Source organism: Oncorhynchus tshawytscha, linkage group LG24 (assembly GCF_018296145.1).
Source record: "Oncorhynchus tshawytscha isolate Ot180627B linkage group LG24, Otsh_v2.0, whole genome shotgun sequence".
Lineage (NCBI taxonomy): Eukaryota > Metazoa > Chordata > Actinopteri > Salmoniformes > Salmonidae > Oncorhynchus > Oncorhynchus tshawytscha.
The window spans coordinates 8,056,286-8,073,722 of NC_056452.1; positions in this window are offsets into that span (position 1 = coordinate 8,056,286).

A 17,437-nucleotide genomic window follows, 5' to 3' on the forward strand; every position below is an offset into this window, starting at 1 on the left:
TGGGTACCATTAATTGACTATTTAGCAGTCTGGCTATTTAGCAGTCTGGCTATTTAGCAGTCTTATGTCTTGGGGGTAGAAGCTGTTTCGGAGCCTGTTGGTCCGAGAGCTGACGCTCTGGACCGTTTGCCAGATGATACCAGAGTGTACAGGCTATAGCTTGGTTGCTGGAGTCTTTGGCCATTTTTCGGGCCTTCCTCTGACTCCGCCGGATAAAGAGGTCCTAGATGACATGGAGAATTTGCTATAGCAAGCGTTGATGCAGCCAGTCAAGATGCTCTTGTCTCGATGTTGCAGTTGTTTAACTTTTTGAGGATCTGAGGGCCAATGCCAAATCTTTTCAGCGCCCTGAGGGGCAAGAGGCACTGCCGTGCCCTCTTCACGACTGTGTGGGTGTGTGTGGACCATGTTAAGTACTTAGTGATGTGGACGCCAAGGAACTTGAAGCTCTCGACCGCTCCACAACAGCCCAGTCGATGTGGATGGGGATGTGCTCTCCCCTCTTTTTACCTGTAGTCCACGATCAGCTGTTGATGGAGAGGTTGTGGTCCTGGCACCACACTGCTAAGTGTCTGACCTCATCCCTGTAGGCCACATGTCAAACTCATTCCACAGGGGCCGAATATCTGCAGGTTTTCTCTCCTCCCTTGTACTTGATTGATGAATTAAGGTCACTAGTTAGTAACTAACTCCCCTCACCTGGTTGTCTAGGTCTTTATTAAAAGGAAAAAGCAAAAACTTGCAAACACTAGGCCCTCCATGGAATGAGTTTGACACTGCTGCTGTAGGCTGACTCATCACCGTCTGCTATCAGGCCTACCACCATTGTGTCGTCAGCAAACTTGATGATGGTGTTTGAGACGTACGTGGCCACACAGTCGTGGGTGAACAGAAAGTACAGGAGAGGATTAAGCGGGCCCCCGTGTTGAGGGTCAGCATGGCGGAGGTGTTTTTGCCTACCCTTACCACCTGGGGCCTGCCCGTCAGGAAGTCCAGGATCCAGTTGCAGAGGGAGTGGTTCAGTCCCAGGTTGGAAGACTTGTTTAGCCAAATTGGTCCTAGGACTAATTCAGCAGGTAAGTAGTAGCCACCAAGCTAAAAACACGATAGGGTCACTGAAGTATCGCCTTATATGAAATGTAAATACAACCAAAATCTCACAAGCCAAGTGAAACAAGATTCCAAGATGGCGTAGCAGTCAGATGTCTTTGTCTTTTGTCCTGTCGTGTCCCTTGTATATATCTTTTTACAATTTTTTCTTCACATATATTTTTAAAATATTTTCCTAAACCTCAACTTCTAAATATTCTCCTGCAACCAGCTTCACCCAATGTGGCGTGGATCTGCTTTTTTCTAAAGTATTTCTATTTACCTCCGAACTGGAGTCCCTCAACTGAAGCTAGCTAACTAGCTAACTATCTACCAGCTATCAGTTAGCAAACCATTGCTGGCGGCCTACTAGCTACCTAGAGCTACTTGGAACCCTACTAACTCCACGACTGGTCTATTGACGTCACCACACGAAGAGGCAAAAACAGACTTACCCCCACTGCGACATCCCCCAAAGGCTAACTTGTCTGCCCCGGTCTGCTAACTGCTAGCCCCTGCTAACTGCTTGCTTTCCAGCCCCGGTCTGCTAACTGCTAGCCCCTGCTAACTACTTGCTGGCCAGCTCCGGTCTGCTAACTGCTAGCTTGTTTAGCCCCGGCCTGCTAACTGTCTGAATCGCCATGTTCCCAGTCAGCCCAAACACTTACTGGACCCATATGTTCACTTGGCTACGCATGCCTCTCTCTAATATCAATATGCCTCGTCCATTACTGTCCTGGTTAGTGATTACAGTCTTAATTCACTGCAGAGCCTCTAGCCCTGCTCATTATGCCTTAACCGACCATGTTGTTCCACCTCCTACATATGCGATGACATCACCTGGTTTAAACTTCTCTAGAGACTATACTGTATCTCTCTCATCATTACTCATTACCTAGGTTTACCTCCAATGCACTCAAATCCTACCTTACCTTTGTCTGTACACTATGCCTTGAATCTAAGCTATATTTCCCAGAAACCTGCTCCTTTTACTCTCTGTTCTGAATGTGCTAGATGGCCAGTTCGTATAGCATTTAGCCGTACCCTTATCCTACTTCTCCTCTGTTCCTCTGGTGATGTAGAGGTTAAACCAGGCCCTGCAGTGCCTAGCTCCACTCCCCAGGTGCTCTTATTTGTTGACTTCTGTAACCGTAAAAGCCTTGGTTTCATGCATCTTAACATTAGAAGTCTACTCCCTAAGTTTGTTTTACTCACTGCGTTAGCACACTCTGCCAACCCGGATGTCTTAGTCGTGTCTAAAAACCTTGAAATCTCCATCGCTAACTATAACATTTTCCTCCAAGATAGAACTGCCAAATGGGGAAGTGTTGCAATCTACTGCAAAAATAGCCTGCAGAGTTCTGTATTCCTATCCAAGTCTGTACCCAAACAATTTGAGCTTATACTTCTAAAAATGCACCTTTCCAGAAACAAGTCTCTCACTATTGCCGCTTGCTATAGACCTCCCTCTGCCCCCAGCTGTGCCCTCGATACCATATGTGAATTTATTGCCCCCCATCTATCTCCTGAGCTCGTGCTACTAGGTGACCTAAACTGGGACATGCTTAACACCCCGGCCATCCTACAATCCAAGCTTGATGCCCTCAATCTCACACAAATTATCAATGAACCTACCAGGTACAACTCCAAATATGTAAACACGGGCACCCTCATAGATGTTATTCTAACTAACTCGCCCTCCAAATACACCTCTGCTGTTTTCATTCAAGATCTCAGCGATCACTGCCTCATTGCCTGCATCCGTAATGGGTCTGCGACCAAACAACCACCCCTCATCACTGTCAAACGCTCCCTAAAACACTTCTGCGAGCAGGCCTTTCTATTTGACCTGGCCGGGGTATCCTGGAATGACATTGACCTCATCCATCAGTAGATGATGCCTGGCTATTCTTTAAAAGTGCCTTCCTCACCATCTTAAATAAGCATGCCCCATTCAATTAAAAAAAACTAGAAATAGATAGTCCTTGGTTCACTCCAGACCTGTCTGCCCTTGACCAGCACAAAAACATCCTGTGGCGTTCTGCATTAGCATCGAATAGTCCCCGTGATATGCAACTTTTCAGGGAAGTTAGGAACAAATATACACAGGCAGTTAGGAAAGCTAAGGCTAGCTTTTTTCAAACAGAAATTTGCATCCTGTAATACTAACTCAAAAAAGTTCTGGGCCACTGTAAAGTCAATGGAGAATAAGAGCACCTCCTCCCAGCTGCCCACTGCTCTAAGGCTTGGAAACACTGTCACCACCGATAAATCTACTATAATTGAGAATTTCAATAAGCATTTCTCTACGGCTGGCCATGCTTTCCACCTGGCTGCCCCTACCACGGTCAACTGCCTGGCACCCTCCACAGCAACCTGCCAAAGCCGGACAACTACAAATACATAGGTGTCTGGTTAGACTGTAAACTTGCCTTCCAGAATCACATTAAGCATCTCCAATCCAAAATTAAATCTAGTGGCTTCCTATGTCGCAACAAAGCATCCTTCACTCATGCTGCCAAACATACCCTTGTAAAACTGACCATCCTACCGATCCTCGACTTCGGTGATGTTATCTATAAAATAGCCTCCAACACTCTACTCAACAAACTGGATGCAGTCTATCACAGTGCCATCGGTTTTGTCACCTAAGCCCCATACACTACCAACCATTGCGACCTGTACACTCTCGTTGGTTGGCCCTCGCTTCATACTCGTCACCAAACCCACTGGCTACAGGTTATCTACAAGTCTCTGCTAGGTAAAGCCCCGCCTTATCTCAGCTCACTGGTCACCAGCACCCACTCGTAGCATGCGCTCCAGCAGGTATATCTCACTGGTCACCCCCAAAGCCAATTCCTCCTTTGGTCGTCTTTCCTTCCAGTTCTCTGCTGCCAATGACTGGAAGGAACTTCAAAAATTCTCTGAAGCTGGAGACTCATATCTCCCTCACTAGCTTTAAGCACCAGCTGTCAGAGTAGCTCACAGATCACTGCACCTGTACATAGCCCATCTGTAAACAGTCCATCTATCTAACTACCTCATCCCCGTACAGTATTTATTTATTTATCTTGCTCCTTTGCACCCCAGTATCTCTACTTGCACATTCATCTTCTGCACATCTACCATTCCAGTGCTTAATTGCTATAATGTAATTACTTCGCCACCATGGCCTATGTATTGCCTTAACTCCCTTATCTGACCTCATTTGCACTCATTGTAAATATACTTTTTGTTTTCTTTTGTTCTACTGTATTATTGACTATGTTTTGTTTATTCCATGTGTAACTCTGTGTTGTTGTATGTGTCGAATTACTATGCTTTATCTTGGCCATGTCACAGTTGCAAATGAGAACTTGTTCTCAACTAGCCTACCTGGTTAAATAAAGGTGAAATTTAAAAACAGAAATGTAGGTTTTCTACAGAGTAATGACTATGTATCAACACCAGAGGGCGACCTTAGCAAGCAAATATCTTGGATGATTATTCTTTAACTTAACTTTTTTTCCTCTTTCAATTTCCATTAATTATGGTTCTGACTAGGTTGAATACAGCTATGACCTGAAGGGACTTTTTCGTAACAGTGGGATAACTTACAATGCAGGTTAGGATAATTAACGTAACAGGTTAGGAGACTGAGTTTAAGGTTAGGAAAAGGGTTAGGGTTGGCTAAACTGCTCTCATAACCTGCTACGAAAAGTTGTAGCTGTACTCCATCTAGTCACAACCATAGTTATGAGACAATAGATTTTAAGTGTTTTGCTGCTACTTTTAGTTAACAAACTGCCATATTTGAAACAGAAACACATTTCTTAGAAATTAAACTGAAGCATTGAACCCTAAAATCATAAAAAACAGCAAGGGCTAAGAGGCCGAAAATCTGAGCCCCCCCCCGCCCGCCATCTCTCTCTCTCTCTCTCTCTCTCTCTCTCTGAAACACACACACCTGAGACTCGCTGGACAGCTGAGCCTATGGCAATGGGGGGTCTCTAGAGAGATTTTCCCACCAACCATCATAACCTGTTTAAGGGAGTGTGCAGTACTGTGAGTGGTACTTCATGTCTCTGTGTGTTTTGTGTGTGTGTGTGTGTGTGTGTGTGTGTGTTGGTGTGAGGAGGGATGAAGTGTTGTGCTATTGCAATTTATGGTTAGACACTGATCAGCAACAGCAAAAGACAACTGACAATGGGCTGTAAGCAAACGGAGACAAAGAAAAGGAAAGACGAGACAACGAGAGAGAGAGAGAGAGAGAGAGAGAGAGAGAGAGAGAGAGAAAGAGATGCACACAGAGAGAGGATAACAGAGAAGAGAACAGATTGGCATAGTCCGAGACAGTAGACAGAAGACAGACAGACTGAGGAGGAGGGGATGTGCAGTGCTTGTAATTGATGTGCCCACCAGGAGCTAGCTGGCTGGCAGGGGGATGGGGGGAGGAAAGAGGGAGGGGAGAGATGGGCACCCGGTGCCAAGACAGCAGCGGGATAAAGGGAGGCCTGGGCCTTGGGGAGCGGGCCGCTGCACCACTCGGGCAGACTGGTCTGAAACCGTGCCATCAATCAGGGGGTAGTTCACCCTGCCATGCCAGCGGGGACCCCCTCTGAGCTGACGGGTAGAGGGGGTAAGCCTGGCACAGTTGGTAAGCCCTCCCTAAACCTCCTAGTCAATGTATCACTGCCACCGAGTAGCGTGGCAAGTGGGCATGCAAGGCACAGAGTGGGTACAGTACGGCAGTCGGCGATCCACCGCCATTTTGAGAGAATGTCCTGTTTGTTGTCGTCCTTGCCGTTTGTTTTTGATACTGTAGAGGAGCAAAGACAAGGGGATAAAATTGAAAAAAAAAAAACGTTTTATTGTTAGTACTCCAGCTGTAGAAATGCCCTTTTCACGGCTTTGCAGTAACATCAGCAATTTAAGAAATCTCCATTCTAACTTATTGTCTTTGTTTTGTGGTAGGCCTATCGTTTTTCTAGCCCCGGGTATTTACAACGTGGTGTACTGTTCTCCGTTTTCTTTTATTTATTTTGTACATAATAGTATGTATTGCAATGTACTCGTATATATACCTGTGTGAGCTGAGCAGCCGGTCAGCAATCTTTCAATGAGACAAATTCCAACCTTTTTGCATACATTTCTGAAAATAAGAATATGAATCATCTGGATAAATAAAGGTCAAACAATGATTGATGGATAAATTAATTGAGGGAGTCTTTGACTTTTTTCAAACGTGAAGATGTAGTGTTTTCTTTGGATGGTAAGGCACAGCACTCTCAATTGAGTAGTGGTTTCCAACTGGCGTGCCTTGAGGAACTCTCAGGTGTGCCTTGAAACTTTTCCTAATATATTTTTTTAACACTCACATGCACCTGGAATTTTTACTTGAGAGCACAAGTGCTGGTCAGATATTACATTAAATGGCACACGGTTGCAATTGTAGGCCTATCGTTGTTTAATGTCCAGTGCGCTCAGGTTGTTACATTTGTATCATTTGAGGGGCGCGCAATCACGAGCAAAGTCATTTGTATAATTTCATTTCAGTCTGTGTAAACCATTAGTACAGGCAAGTCTGATTAGGCTTCGACCAGAGTCATTTAAATGGGATAGGTTGACCTTGTACTGAACACTATATGCAACTTATACGGAACAAAAATATAAACGCAACATCTAAAGTGTTGGTCCCATGTTTCATTGGCTAAAATAAAGGATCCCAGAAATTTTCCACACGCACAAAGCTTATTTCTCCCAAATTTTGTGCTCAAATTGGTTTGCATCCCTGCGAGTGAGCATTTCTCCTTTGCCAAGATAATCCATCCCCTTTGACAGTTATGGCATACCAAGAAGCTGATTAAACAGCATGATCATTACACAGGTGCACATTGTGCTGGGGACAATAAAAGGCCACTGTAAAATATGCAGTTTTGTCACACAACACAAGGCCACAGATGTCTCATGTTTTCAAGGAGCATGCAACTGGCATGCTGACATCAGGAATGTCCACCAGAGCTTTTGCCAGAGAATTGAATGTTCATTTCTCTACCATAAACCGTCTCCCACGTTGCTTTAGAGAATTTGGCAGTACGTCTAACTGGCCTAACAATCGCAGACCACGTGTAACCACTCCAGCCCAGGCCCTCCATATCCGTTTTTTTCACCTGAGGAATCATCTGAGACCAGCCAATCGGACAGCTGATGAAACTGAGGAGTATTTCTGTATAAAATAAAGCCCCTTTGTGGGGGAAAACTAATTCTGATTTGCTGGGCCTGACTCCCCAGTGGGTGGGTCTGGCTTCTAAGTGGGAGGGCCTATGCCCTCCCAGGCTCACCCATGGCTGCGCCCCTGACCAGCCATGTGAAATCCATAGAATAGGACCTAATGAATTTATATAAATTCATTGATTTCCTTAAATTAACTGTATCTCAGTCAAATTGATGCATGTTGCATTTATATTTTGGATCTGGCTTAGCTATACCACAGCCTCTGTCACAAAAACAAACGGAGCATGGCTTTGTGTCTGTGGTTGTAACTTTACAATGCAGAAAACCACTCATCTATAGCCCAAACTGTAAAAACAAAATACCTATTTTACTAGTTACATTTTCTTATTTCTGGTGCAGATTTGTGGGACGCTCTTCAAGGGGTACACACAAATGAACCATCATGAGTAGGGAACTATGAAAATATTTTAAATAAACCCAATTTAATCTATTAAAAAAAGTTTGTCACAGAAAATAGATGGCTTGTAGTATGGATCCGATTTCCCTATTAAATAAATTAATAGGGAAATCTTAGGTGTGCCGCATCATTTTTATATCCCATGAAGGTGTGCCACGGTTGAACAAAATGTTTGGAACCACTGCAAAGAGGGCTAGTTGGACATATTTCTGCTAGGTCGGCCTCTGTCTGTGTGAAAATATTTATAAAAATGTATTTGTTTTGTGTTTTTCAAAGAAAACAATTTATAAACTGAAAAAAAGTGGAAGTGGAAGCTAGTAATCCGATTCTTGCTAGTTTCAAGGATGGTGACACTCGAGCAGTGGTTCTCAACTGTTTTTTTCCTTCAGGACCAGGTTGTCTCACTTGCGACCCAATATTTGCAACGCGAAAAACAAATCAGCAAAACTATTCTTAATCCTTAAATCGATAGTAAATGTATCAATTATATGATAAGGGAACAGCATTCCCACCTCTTTCATTGTCAATAATGACATTTTCCTATATTCTTGATGAAGAATGTGAATAAACTCACTGGCTTGAGACCACAAAATCAACCAAAATAGTGCTGCTAATAGCTCTATATTGAAAATACTGTGATTGAAGAAACATTTTTCAGAGATTATTTAAAAATGATTATAAAATGTAAGTTCATTATCACTTATACACACTTTCTATCTTTATTGTTTTTTAGTCAGACACCCGTGACCCACTCAACCTCGAGTGGCGCAGCGGTCCAAGGCACTGCATCTCAGTGCTTGAGGCATCACTACAGACCCTGGTTCGATTCCAGGCTGTATCACAACCGGCAGTGATAGGGAGTCCCGTAGGGCGGCGCACAATTGGCCCAGTGTTGTTAGGGTTTGGCCGGGGTAGGTCGTCATTGTAAGTAAGAATTCGTTCTTAACTGACTTACCTAGTTAAATAAAGGTTCAATTTATGAAATAAAAACCTCCCGCTATCCTAGAGCACAGTTTTATACCAGGGACTGGCAAGTTATTTTGGGGGACCACTTACATTATAACTAGTCAAACTGACGTCCGTGTGCTGCCAACACTATAGCTTCCTCCACTGTACCTGTCCTCTTACTGGGCTCAAACTAGTGGTCCTCTGCTCGCAAACACAAGTGACCGTCCTCCTTGACAACGTACCGACCAGTTGAGCTGTGGAAAAGGATTCAATTTTATAGCTCCATTTCAAGCTAGCTGTGGAGTGAGTTTACAGCACTTTCTTATCTCTGTTACAACTTCACCGTAAAGTAGACTCAATTAGTGTCCGTTTGTGTCTCACGGACAGACACCAGTCCACGGACCATATGTTGAGAAACATTGCCCTAGAGTGTGATGTTAACCATTTCTAAATAAAATATTTTTTTTTGTTGGAAAAAGCAAGAGAGCGTATGCAAAATTCAATAAGAGAGAGAGACAGCGAGTGAACGAGAGAGAGAGAGGGGAAAAGGGGAAAGTGTGAAATAAAGGGGGATGATAGATAGATGGAGAAAGAGCTACTGCTGTTTCTCCATTCATCTCTGGTTGATGTGGAGGTCTAACCACTGACAGCTCATCCATTAGCCATGGGTGGCACTGCACACTTGGAGCCAGACCAAAACCTCACATTCACCATTCACCCCTCCATCTTCCCTCCTTTCCAGTTATTGCCACATTACCCGCTCTTTCTTAGCCTCCCTCTGTCTTTTTCTGTGTTGACAAATCTGGCGTTCCGGGTTGTTCAATGCGATCCCTCTATTAACATAGGATAAGATAGGACTTAGACACAGCAGTGTGTGTGTGTGTGTGTGTGTTTGTGTGTGTGTGTGTGTTTGTGTGTGTGTGTGTGCGTGTGTGTGTGCGTGTGTGTGTGTGTGTGTGTGTGTGTGTGTGTGTGTGTGTGTGTGTGTGTGTGTGTGTGTGTGTGTGTGTGCGTGTGTGCGTGTGCGTGTGTGTGTGTGCGGGTGCAGCCTGGTATCATAAATGAAGTCTCTCCATTTTGACAGTTAGCAATGTCACTTTTGCATCAATAAGGAGACAAATACCTGATCAATTTCATCCCCCAAAGCATGAGTCACTGTAAGCGCTGTGTTCATAGACGGGCTGCGTCAAGCCACTTGATCGCGTTACAGCCCACTAAGGAAACAGCAAACTACAGCAATCTTTTGACCCACAGTCATGAAATTGGATGAACATCACGTTGGGAGAGGCGTGTTACGAAACTGACTAGCTATCCCTACTGATTTAACCACACTCGGTTATGTACAGGGTACCAAGGCCTAGCTAAATGGTCTGTAACCTGATTTAGCCACACTCGGTTATGTACAGGGTACCAAGGCCTAGCTAAATGGTCTGTAACCTGATTTAGCCACACTCGGTTATGTACAGGGTACCAAGGCCTAGCTAAATGGTCTGTAACCTGATTTAGCCACACTCGGTTATGTACAGGGTACCAAGGCCTAGCTAAATGGTCTGTAACCTGATTTAGCCACACTCGGTTATGTACAGGGTACCAAGGCCTAGCTAAATGGTCTGTAACCTGATTTAGCCACACTCGGTTATGTACAGGGTACCAAGGCCTAGCTAAATGGTCTGTAACCTGATTTCATGTGCGTGTTTACATGAGAAGTCAAATTGTGTGCGGACCATATTCTGTGCATGTTTCCAGGAGACAGCAACCGTACCTGGGTCAACAGGCCAGCTGAGGCAGGACTCCTTATGGTCGGCCAGCCCAAGCGGATTATTATTTGTTTGGGTTAGTGTAACGAACCCAAATACGTGTATATTATATTGAAAAGGGGAAATACAAAAAGGCATGCCAAAACTAAAGAGGTTAACTAACACAAAACAAACACTGTCCGTGCGGGACACTGCTCTGTAGTGTCTGGAATGTGTTTCATGCTCCTAGCCTCCTCTCCCTCACTGAATGTCGATCGTCCTGATTATCCTATCAAGGCACTGGCACAGCACCTGGACCCGGTGTCTGCTGCAGTCTGCGGGTGGGATGTGGTAGTGAAAGTGTGCTGTCCATCTATGTGCTAACACTAAACTAACCCCCCTACCATAACACCTCCCCCCACTATAAAATAAAAGACAAAACATCACATTGTCACCCACCAGCATCGATTTTCCTAAATGTTCAAAAATTATATTATTTTTTTCCCCTTTTCCATAAATCTTCCTTAGCTGAAGAGACAAATATGTATAATATAAACACTACAGCTGTAGCTATGAGACTTGGCTACAGAAACCCTCAACTCTGAGATAAAACCATTCTCAAAAACAAGAAGCCTGGTAAAAAAAAAAGTATCAAGTTTGAATGACCTGTAAAGTACATAATATGAGAGAGGGGGATCCTCAAATCGTCTTGAGGGGGGAAGAGGATGGCAGACAAAGAGGGAGAGAAATACAGAGAGGGGGGGATGAGAGGAAGAGAGGGTTGAAAGAGGGAGGACAGCAATGAGGGAGAAAGAAAGAAAGAAAGAAAGAAAGGGGATGACACAGGAGGGCGAGAGCGAAATAGAGAGTAAGGGATGATGTTTGAGAGAAACGGATGTTGTTGACCGAACATAAAAGAGAGTAACGGAAACAGTGGGACACATAGAGTGTCGTTCCCTCATTAGAGAAAAGTGGGAGGGGGTGAGAGAGGATGAGTGAGTGAGGTGATGGTGTAGTGGTGAGAGTCAAGAGAGGTAGAGAGAGAATGAGAGAGAGTGAAACTCAGCAGCTGTCAACCTAATTCCTCTAACACAGTGCTTGTGCTCTGATTAAGAAAGCGATCTGGCCTTTAATTTCCTCCTGACACCGGCTAATGCTCTATATCTCAATCGCTGCGTCCCCGCATCCCTGATCGCCAACACTACTCTACGCCGCCAGACTGCACAGCTCCGATGGTCCCCACTTGCCCAGGTGCTAAGTCACTACCAATGACAACACTACCAGGTAGCAGCCTATACAATCCACAGCCAGAACTCCATGTGTGTGTGTGTGTGTGAGAGGATGTGTTTCTGTGTGAGATAGGATTTCTCAGCCCATGTGTGTGTCTGTGCGTGTGTGTTAGTGTTCAGGAGGGGAGTGTGAAGGAGAGGTGGCGTTGCTAGCAGAGCCAGTTTGCCAACAGAGTCCCCAGAGAGAGATGGAGGGATGGAGAGCAGAAGAGAGAAAGAAAGAGAGAAAAAATAGTAAATGGGAGAGAGAGAGAGAGAGAGAGAGAGAGAGAGAGAGAGAGAGAGAGAGAATAATGAAACGACTCCTACACCCTCACGTGATTACATGTTTTTCATCCGATACGCATATCCGGAACAGTGGAAGGGGTAGAGAAACATACAGAGAAAAGAGAGAAAAAATTAAATATGACATGCAGAGAGAGAGAGAGAGAGAGGGAGACAAAGTGGGTGTGCCAATGTGACAGAGACAAGACAGCGAGTGGGTGGGAGGTGTAGGAGGGGAAAGAAGGAAAGAGAGGAGAGAGAGAGACAGAAGCACTGAGGGAGAGAGAAGACGACAGCAGAGATGTCTCAGAAAGTCAATCTGTCGGGGGGCTCATGTGGACCGTCCCTCCTAATGTCACCCATCCGTCATTGCCGTCGCGCCTTATACCGGTCCGTGTCACACGGTGTCACGGGCATCACCCCCTCACCTTAGCGTCATTTTCCCGCTGCGTTCCTCTCACGTCTCCTCGTGTTTTGTTTTTGTTTGGTTTTTTTTTTTCTCTCCCTAGCATTTTCCTCTCTCCCCGCTCTTTTTAACGGAGAGTTGTGTGAATGCCGTATGCAAATGAGATGGTTATTACCCCACTGCTCATCAAGCCGCGCGGAGGAGACATTAATAGGCTGATGAATATGCATGAGAATTTGTTAATTAACTTAATTATTCTGCTGAAAATGCATTCGTCTTCCAAGGACATCTTCCCCAGGATTCCAACCTGCTCCGCTCATTAGTCATGCGATATTTCATACGCAGGGAGAGAGGGATGGAAAGAGGGAGAAAGGGGCCGAGAAAGGGAGGCCGAGAGAGAGAGAGAGAGAGAGAGAGAGAGAGAGAGAGAGAGAGAGAGAGAGAGAGAGAGAGAGAGAGAGAGAGAGAGAGAGAGAGAGAGAGAGAGAGATTTTTTGGTGGGGGGGGGCTGGGAAAGGGGAGATTGGAAAAATAGGGGATAGATAGTACAGTATATAGTGATACTAATCAACAGCAAAGTAACTTGATATTTACAACATCAACCAAGTAAAATATTCCCTAAAAATACAAAAAATACTCAAATACTAAACCTTCAAGCATTCATTCAGTGAGCTCTTTTTGGTTATTGTCTCTAGTCTCTTGCTGGCTATATCCCCCTAATTGCTTATTAAAACCCTCTTAAATGAACTTTTTCTGCCAACTTTCCAACACATTAATTAATTGTTGTAGCCAATTAAGTGCTGTTGTGCAAATGAGCTTCATCACAAATGGTCCTGTAGGGTTGCCCCCTCTCTCTTTCTCTCTCTCTCGCTCTCTCTCTTGATCTCGTTCTGTCTCTCTCTCCCTCTCTCTCGTTCTCTCTCCCTTTCTCTGTCTCTCTTTCTCTATCTCTCTTTCTCTCGCTAACCCCCCCCCTCTTCCGACACAGCCAGCCTGTCTTCCCAGGAGCCTTTGCGCCCCGACAACGTGCTGGTTGCCACGGAAATCGAGGCTCCATCCCAATAGTCTTGCTTCGCTTCCTTTCCTCATTCCCTTCTGTCATGACCATCTGAACACAGCTGGATAGGCAGCACAGCACAAGGACGCAGCGAGATGAGTCCATCCACATGCTGTATGCGTTGAGGATTAGTGCAGGAAAATGAATATGACCTTTCCAACCTTGTCAGACGTCCACACGCGCACAAAGCGAGCTACAGTATGGTACCCAGTGGTCTGGCCAAGCAATTGGTGCTTACTCTCATTGAAACATACGGGGAGATATTCCGATTATTTGGTCAGATGTCGAGCGTGCGCCCTGATTGGTTTTCACATTATTTCTGAATTTCAGTTCACCTTAATTGACTGATTTGAAGGCTACATTTGAGGCCCAACCCTCGCACGTAACACATCCCTCACACTTACATTAGCTGGATTTCTCATGCATTTCTCCGGCACCATTCTGTGGGTCCTCCAAGGGGACAGGTTTAAAAACATTTAATTACCCTTTTGGCACGGCTTCACTTTTACCCCCAAGGTGTTGGGGGGGGGGTTTGAAAGACCGCACCCTTATTAGAGCAGAGCTTAGCAGATTAAACATTCATGAGACTGATCAACACCTAACACCACATGCATGTTCTACTCTGGGTTTGTAATACATTACATATGTGGGTTTTAAAAGACAATAGGATGGTGTGCAAAGTCAGAGGGGTAGACGGTCAAAATGCACGGTTTACATTTTGGTTGTAATGTACACAGTGTTGTCTGTTGTGCGTATGCGTGTGCGTGTGTGTGTGTGTGTGTGTGTACTACATACATTGTGTATGAAGGCATACATGTTCTTGTATTAAGTCTTAGTTTTGTGTCATGCTGTGTTTGTGTGTGTGTGCACAACTTTAATACACAACTTTGTGTATTATATTGTATGTGCATGTGTGTTCATGTAGACGTGTGTGTGTGTGTGTGTGTGTGTGTGTGTGTGTGTGTGTGTGTGTGTGTGTGTGTGTGTGTGTGTGTGTGTGTGTAGGTGTATGTGTGTGTGTGTGTGTGTGTGTGTGCGTCTATGTCTATGTGTGTATTTGGTCCTCTCTCTCCCTGCTCGTGTGTGCTGGCTGGCGGGAGTATTGAGGATGAAGTGATCCGCACTAAAGCCTCCTGTTTGGTGCCGCCCAGAGCCGGGGCTAGAGAGGTGGCTTATGGGTAGGATGCTGAGGAGTTTAGGGAGAGGAGGGGGTGCAGCAGATGGCACACCACGCTGCGAGGGCCGTCGGCTGGCATCGGAGGGGGGTAGGGGGCACACAGATAAATGGGGGTTACTTTTCCCCATAGTGCCAGCAGGCATGAGAAGGGAGGGGGGTGAGAGGGTCGAAGCTTCATTGCCCCCATGCCCCTGCCCTGCCCTGCCCTCCCCTCCCTCCATATATTCAAGTCAAGAAGAGTGTTTGGGCCTTTGACGGTATCCGAACAAGTGGACAAGAGATGAAAACCATGACCCCTTAAACAACAATGCAAGAATGTTGCCACTTTCTATGGGAAATGAACCATACTCAGCTTGTATTGAAATCACTCTCACCCTAGTAGTTATATTACATTAACAATTGCGCTGTTGATGTCAGATTTCATTGGTAGGCTTATTCCTGTAGAAATGGCCACGCCTTCCATGCAAAAAGTCTAATGCAGAGATTTTCTTCCACTTGTTCAAGACATTTTTAACACAGTAAAGATTTCAGGCCAAAAAATGTAAAAAATTTGCCTTACATCCTCAAACCACCCCTCCTCACACACACGGCCATCCCTCAATGCACACACCAACAAACACACTCTCACACACACACACACACACACATAAACCAACCCCCAATGAAAGTGCTCGCCTGCAAACCCACCAGCATCCTCACTATACTATGGTGCCAGTGCCTACCGAACAGATGTTGTGGAATTTAAGATGCACAAGTCCCCTCCCTCCTCCCCTCAGTCCCCCCCTTCTACCTCTCCCCGAGCTGGCCCTGCACGGGTGTGCCATGTGGCACTCCATTCCCCCTGGCACTGCCGCTCCGACTGTGCCAACTCTGGCGCGTCTGCCAGCTGCCGAGTGGAAAGCCATACAGGAATCGGAAAACTAGGAAAACCCAGACCTCTGTATTGTATAGTGTGCTGTAGGTCTACGTATTCGTGTGTGTGTGTGTGTGTGTGTGTGTGTGTGTGTGTGTGTGTGTGTGTGTGTGTGTGTGTGTGTGTGTGTGTGTGTGTGTGTGTGTGTGTGTGTGTGTGTGTGTGTGTGTATGTGACGTGTGTAAAGTGTGTGTGACGTGTGTAAAGTGTGTGTACTGTAGATCACACTTTGGTTCCCTCTTTGAGGGGTACAGGGAATGCTGTCATACTGTGAAACTGCTGTTGAACAGTTAACAAAATAATTTGCATATTATATTGTCTGTATGAATGACACAAGGTTAGTATGACCTAGATGGTTTGTGTGTCATAAAATGACAATCTGGTGAAGTATTTGGTGGATGGTGGGGCTGTGGCTGTGTAGAGTTGATTCCAACACTATGTATACTAAAATCATGTGTGTGTGTGTGTGTGTGTGCGTGTGTGTGTGTGTGTGTGTGTGTCCGAACACATCTTTGCAAAGTGTGTGTGTGTGTGGGTGTATATTCGCAGTGCATGTCACACCGACCGTCTGTAGTGAGTTGCCAATGCACTTGGGAATGCTCATGGAATTCCTGTTACCATGGAGATGTCTGAGCACATTTGCAATGAAATACAAACTTAAGAGAGATTAATTCACAGGAATCTGGTGATTTATTCATTGTTGTGGATGTTGATTCACTCTCCCATTCACTGTGATGTGGGTTTGGAAATGCAATGATGCGCCTGATCAATTCTGACTGTTATGAGTTGTGATTTTTCATGTTTGTCCTTCCAATATTTTTTGGGGTGATCCTCCTTTAAATTAAAGTGATAGTTCACTCAAAAACAATATTTTATTATTTTGTTCGTTAGCCCCCCCAAAAATGGTGATTGTCAGCAGTCAAGTTTTCAAGATAGAGCCCAGAGCAAAAACTGGGATGATGATGACATTTGCACCCAAATTTGTTTCAAGTAAAGTGATCCTTATAAGGGGCAATCTGCCTTTTGAACAATAACAAAGGGGACACCACACCACTGATTTGGTCTACAGCTGAGGGATGGGGGTGTAGAAATGTAACCACTGAAAGTCATGGGCAGAGCTATGGATACAAGGACTGACCATCCATGATATCAAAAGTATAGTTTGAAACATGTTTTGAGGCTATATACCGTGTTTGTTTACAATTACATTGTTTTTAAACAGAGGGGTAAAACTATTTATAATTTGAGTTCTGATGGGGTATGACAGATGAACTTAGCTCACCGACCCACTGACCACACGTCTAGTTTTGATTTACATTTGGTTGAGTTGTCAACTAACGTGAGTTCAACATGAAATCAACCAACCATTTCACAATGTCATTGGATTTAGGTTAAAAGCTGTGTGAAATGAAATTCCCATACGTTGATGCCTTGTTTTGGTTGAAATGACGTCGAAACGACATTGATTACAACCAGTTTTCGCTCATTGGAGAGTCATCTGTAAGTTATATTCTTCAAAAATCACATCACTAATTTGAAAGTCAAAAAAATGTATCTAGCAACTGCATATTGCAGAAGTGCTGCAGTGTAACTAATAAAACAAAAGTGTAACCCACAAGGTTCCATGATTGGAAGATTTTAGAAAAAAGCTTTCGCGTTAATTAATAGCAATGACTGTATCATAGAGCAAGGCAGGAGGAGAAGCCCAGGGAGAGACATGTATGCAGGAGGTCATAGAGGGAATCATGGAACAAGAGCAGGAATATTGGGACAGGGTCACAGAAACGTGGATTTCTGAGGGGCAATGGGGGCTGAAAAAGAGGCAGAGGAGGTTTGAAGAGAATGAGGAAAGACGGTGTTAAAAATGGAGATGGGATGTCGAAGAAGA